This window comes from Cyprinodon tularosa, unplaced genomic scaffold (assembly GCF_016077235.1).
Source record: "Cyprinodon tularosa strain WSP-4 unplaced genomic scaffold, ASM1607723v1 ctg214, whole genome shotgun sequence".
Taxonomy (NCBI): Eukaryota; Metazoa; Chordata; class Actinopteri; order Cyprinodontiformes; family Cyprinodontidae; genus Cyprinodon; species Cyprinodon tularosa.
Genome location: NW_024038796.1, coordinates 1,830,918 through 1,836,917, shown reverse-complemented (window position 1 = coordinate 1,836,917; position 6,000 = coordinate 1,830,918).

Here is a 6,000-nt window from a genome sequence, read left to right as displayed (position 1 = left end):
TTATGAAATTTTCTTTTTACATATAGGTATTTACTTTCGGACTGTTTGTCAATATTCTATTTTTTAAACTTTATTTAGGAAAATACAGGACGTGGTTTGTACTGCTTTCTTTTGTGTCTATCAACAATCCACCCCCAAAAAGGAGGCTTGTAAAAATATAAATAAACTTTCAAGTTTTTGAAAATTTGTCACATTACAATGCAAATTTTTATGTTTTCTTTTGACATTCTAGCAGATCGGTCAACACATGTTGTAGTGCCCATTAGTTAAATTAAGGAAAAAATATCCTTGATTTGATTACAATTGGAAAAAAATTCTTACTCTAAATCTGTGGCATGCAGCTATATTCTGACTCTTTTGTTAGTGATGTCAAGAAGGTCCCACAGATTAGATGAGGATATATGATAAATTTTAAATTGTATTACAATCTCCCAGTAGAATTTAGGTCTGAACTTTGAAGTGATTATTCTACCACATAAACATAATTGATCTAAATCACTGTATTGTACTTTGGCTGTATCTTTAAGCTGTAGTTCAATTCTCCTTTGTAGTCCCACCATGGGAATGACTTCCTCCTTATAGCGTTTAAGACAAAAGGGTTTAGTTTTTTTGACAGCCACATTTTTCGTTATGCTTGCAGTGTGCCCTGATGGCTTTTAGCAAATAATGTTCAAAGCCTGAACTTCTAATAAGATACTTTTAAGTTGCTGGTTGTACTGTAACAAAATGGGAAATGTTTGAAAGGTGTAAAATTTTGCAAAAGTGAAAAGTGTTCAACATAGAAAAAAAAAACGAAAAAAAAAAAAACAGCCTAGTCCTGTTCCAAATGAAAACTCTAATCCACCATTTACTGGAAGAATTTTTTTCCCTTCTGCATTTTACAGTAGGTGCTTTTATTATCCTCTCTAATTGCTTGTCCCTCTGGCTCTTTGTTTCCAGGAGTCCCTGTTATCACCTCACTGTGCTGCCATCACCAGTGTCATAACACTTGTGCTTGGGTCTGGCAGGGGACGCCTTGTGTTGCAGAATTTTTAATGGCCCCCACAGGCCTGGCCCACACCACCACATGAGTGGCTTAATGGAAGCTATTATTAGTGTTTACTCACTGGGACTTACAGGGTCCTGCCCATGTGCAGTGAGGTAACCCTGGCTTCTTATTTTAATGTTATGGGTAACATTATGACTCTGTCTCTTTGCACAATCATTAACTCTGACCATTTTATGAGGTATTAACTGAGTTGTAATTTTGACTCAGTGACACCATGTAAGAGTTTAACGCTGTTAACTTGGGCTCTAATTGAAAACAGTCCCTGAGCTCATATACGCAGTGAACAGAGATTCGTTGTTTTAAACTTCAGGTGTATGCATTTTTACACTCCGGAAAAGGTTTCCTCAGCATTTCTGCCCTCTTTTCCTTTAGTCTTTTTGCAGAAAACATTTCTATTATACCGTTTTTGTAGTTGACTAAAATAATTGATGGGAAGGATTCAATTGTTAAAACACAAAACTTATTTTACTTGATTTTGTTTGCAGAACTCAGCTTTGTCATGTGTTTGGGGTCATGTGAAAGATAAACAAAAGCAATTAGGTTTTAATAACAATAATGAGATGCAGCATACTTGATAAGGAAACTGACAGCCACATCATCATTTATTAGAAATTTTTTTATGAGATTTTAAAAGTCATTGACTTCTTAGTGCAGAAAATGTAAAGTTTCTTTGTACATTGCAGAGCTAAAATAAAACAGAACAAGCACGTAACTAAATAACAAAACTTGAAAATCTCATTTTAAATTAATTTAAATAACTCCAGAGTTGATGATACACTGTTGCTGAAGATAGTTTTAAGGAATAAATATGAAAATGTTTTGCTGTGATGTCATAAATTAGTATAACGCCCAGATCTCACCTCTGTGCACTTCTGTAAAACAAAGAGTGTTATGGAAATATTATAAAGAGACTTCATTAATTTAATCGTCTCGCTTAAAAGTATTCAAAAAGCATTAAAAATTGAACCGATAAACCTAAACAATATTAAATGTTGATTATGTAGGCTTTTGAATGTAGGCCAAAAGGCAAAAACAACTACCTAACGGCTACCTATTTATTTATTCATCACTGATATAATCAGCAGCTGCAAATCAGTGTTTTATGATTTTGAAACAAACAAAAACATGAAATTAATAATTAAACCTGCTTTGATGTCTTATCTAAACATCTACAGCAACTTGTTGGTAATAAAAGCTGATGTTACTATGACTTTTAGCTTACATTTTAGGATTGATAAAGTATTTTTGAGTTGAGGAGATTTTAATTTGCATAGAATTATATAACACGCATTAAAGGCAGCTAGTTTTACTGAAACACCATGAGTATTCACAGCAACTGCAACAGTTCTGTTTTACCTTCCTTTTTCGTTCTTTATGTAAAATTTTGTTTTGTATACACTCTGCACATACAACATGACACTAAAGTCTGTCTAAGTCTGAAAAGATGGCTTATTAATGGTTAAAACTATATGTATAATATCGACTTTATTATTAAAGTTTTAATTTGACTATATGATCTGGTGAACTGTAAAGTGCCTTGAGATGACATGTGTTGTGAATTCGTGCTATATAAATAAAGTGAATTGAATTGAATTAATATCTAGTCAAGCATGGCTGTCCTTTTGTATTTGACGAGATGTATAGAGCAACCTATCTTAGCATAATTCAGCTGGTGGTGTTTGCGTGGCTGGTAGCTGTCACATTCCTTTGAGCAGTGTAACACCTTTTCTGTGTATCACCATAGGTTAAAATGGATTCTAACACCTTCAGTAACTAACTTACTTAAAGGATAACTTACTTTTAACCTTCAACTTATAGCAGCAGTAAAGTTTCTTAAGATTTCACTAAGAGATTGTTGGGAGCTGGAGAAAATCCCATCTTTCTCCAGCAGAGTCCGCCGTGGATCCTCTGAGGGAGCCTCCTGCACAGCTGCAGCTCATCTAGTTCATCAGAGGATCCACTATATAAGCTGTCTTCAGACCTTGCCTCAATGCCGCAGTGTTGTTCCAGTTGGTCAGCGCTAAAGCCTTGATCTCAGTGATTTTTCCATGTCCTTAATCCCGAGTCAGATCCTAACGTTTGTCTCTGTGCCTCTAGGTGACTCGTGCTTCCTCCGTGAAAGCTCTGGAAGAGCTAACCTGCCGAGCCGACCCTCCGAGCCAAACCCTGAAGATTCTCAGTCAACCTCTAAGCAGCTCTGGGCAAGAGCTAGGAAACCCAAGCCAAGGTCTGTTCTAATAAGACGTGAGACGCTGAAGCAGCAAACGGACTCTGCTGAGAAACTCCCCTCCAGAACCAACAGTGACTCCCCCATAGAGAACCTCAAGAACCCTCAAGACTCCGGTGAACCCGTGTCCAGGCCCAAACCTGAACTAGTGCTTTCTGTGTGCCTGTGCTGAATAAACTCTGTTTAACTTTCCTCCTGTTTCCGCCCAGTGGTGTTCTGCAAAATTGGGGATCTCCTTGAGAACCAATCATGACAGAACACTGCGGCCAACAAGATTACCCAGCGGAACCCCTCTGGAGGCTTCTGAAGGACCTCCCGACCCGGGTTCAGAACCTTGAGGTCTTCCTCCGTGCTAGCCAAGATGATTTGGCTAGAACGATTGAGAAAGCTATTCGTGATGTCCTGGACCAGGTTATGGACAGATTCTCCGGTGAGCTCAACACTCAACTTAATAAGTTTTTCCAGGAGCTTGCCGTTTTTCACAGTCAATCAATTCCTAGGACGGAGCCTGTTAAACTTCCGGTTCCGGAGCCAGATCCGCCTCCGATGCCTGAGCCGGTCACGTCACTTCCGGAATTCCGCCCTAGTCTCCCAGAAAAATTCTCTGGTAACATGAAAGATTGTAAGGGTTTTTTTATTCCAGTGCCGGCTGATTTTTCTGAACTCTCCTAGTAGTTTTTCTTCAGACCACAAGAAGATATCGTTCATCCTCTCTCAGTTAACAGGAAGAGCTTTAGATTGGGCTCAGGCAAGATTTGCCACCGACGACGGTGTAAATTGCCGTTTTTCTGACTTTATTGCTGAATTTTCCCAGGTATTTAACCAAGAGACGGACCAAACGATCGATTCCAGAGCTCTTTTCAACCTTAAACAAGGTAATTCTTCTGTGGCTGATTTCTCAATTAACTTCCGGGTTAAAGCGGCAGCTTCCGGATGGAACCAGACCGCTCTAAAGGGAGCATTTTTCATGGCTTTAAATGAACAAATCAAGGATGAACTTGCTACCCTCGATGAACCAGCTTCCCTTGACGATTTTATTTGTCTCGCCATCAGCTTAGATAACCGTATACGAACCAGATCCAGATCAAAGTTTAAGGGTCATACTTTTCCTGTTTCAGTTTCTACAGCTAGGAGAAGGGACACCTCTTCTATTGCTCCTCCTGAAGAGGAGTTCAAGACTGAGAGGCGTGCCCAGCCAGTATCTGAACCTGTGTCTAGTACTCATTTTGCTTCTCCAGCCTTTGATTCACCGGAGGGGGAGCCTATGCAGATAGGTCACACTAGGCTCACACCCGATGAGAAGAAGAGAAGGTTTAAGAAGAAGCTTTGCTTCTATTGTGGCAAGCCTGGACATTTTGTTCCTTCCTGTCCTGCGAAGAAAAAGCTTCGGGGGTCATCCGGAATTAAGAGGAGTCTGGTGAAGCATGATTTAAATAGAAGGTCTCCTCATCTGTTGTTACCTGCCACGCTGTTTTGTTCTGATCAGACTCTCACTCTGTCGGCTTTCATTGACTCTGGTTGTGAGAGAAACCTGATTGACCCTAATCTAGTTCAACAGCTGAACATTGAGACCATCCCTCTGAAGAAGCCATTTAAGGTCTCAGCTATCGATGGAAGGAATCTACACCAAGTTACCCACAAGACTCAGCCTCTCCTACTTCAAGTTTCTGGTAGTCACCGAGAGACCATAACCTTTTTGGTCTACCCTTCAGCCTGTTCTCCTTTGGTTCTGGGATACGAGTGGTTGGAGCGACACAACCCTCATATTGACTGGGCTCGTGGACACGTTGAATCGTGGTCTCCCTCCTGCCATGCCTCCAGTCAGTCAACCAGTGCCTGCTCCGCAGAACCTTCTCGAGTCCCTCTTCGGCCGACCCGAGCATCCAGGGGCCCTCGGTGGGCGCCACAGGACACCTCGGAGGCGGCACCGGAGTCGTCGTGGGCGGCTCTCTCCATGTTGCAGCCTGAGCTGCAGACGGCGGCCCTCTCTGATTCCGCTCCGGTGCCGCAGTGGGCGGCCCCGCCCTGCACCTATTTCTGAGCTGCTACCGGGTGTCTCCCGGTAAGATTTCTGAGACTTTCTTTGTTGACGTCCACCTTTTGTGGATTGTTTTTTGTTCTGGGACTCAGTTAGTTTTTTCCTTTTTACCTCCGTCCACCCTGGGTGGGTTGGGTTTTTCTTTGTTATGGACTCAGCTTCTTGCCTACCTAGTTTGGTGCCCCCTGCGCCCACCCTGGGTGGGATGTTTTTTGTTGTTTCCTTGTTTTCCCTAGGTCTTGTCTGAAGCGTCTGGAATCCGCCCTTGGGGGGGGGGGGGGGGGTACTGTTGGGAGCTGGAGAAAATCCCATCTTTCTCCAGCAGAGTCCGCCGTGGATCCTCTGAGGGAGCCTCCTGCACAGCTGCAGCTCATCTAGTTCATCAGAGGATCCACTATATAAGCTTTCTTCAGACCTTGCCTCAATGCCGCAGTGTTGTTCCAGTTGGTCAGCGCTAAAGCCTTGATCTCAGTGATTTTTCCATGTCCTTAATCCCGAGTCAGATCCTAACGTTTGTCTCTGTGCCTCTAGGTGTCTCGTGCTTCCTCTGTGAAAGCTCAGGAAGAGCTAACCTGCCGAGCCGACCCTCCGAGCCAAACCCTGAAGATTCTCAGTCAACCTCTAAGCAGCTCTGGGCAAGAGCTAGGAAACCCAAGCCCAGGTCTGTTCTAATAAGACGTGAGACGC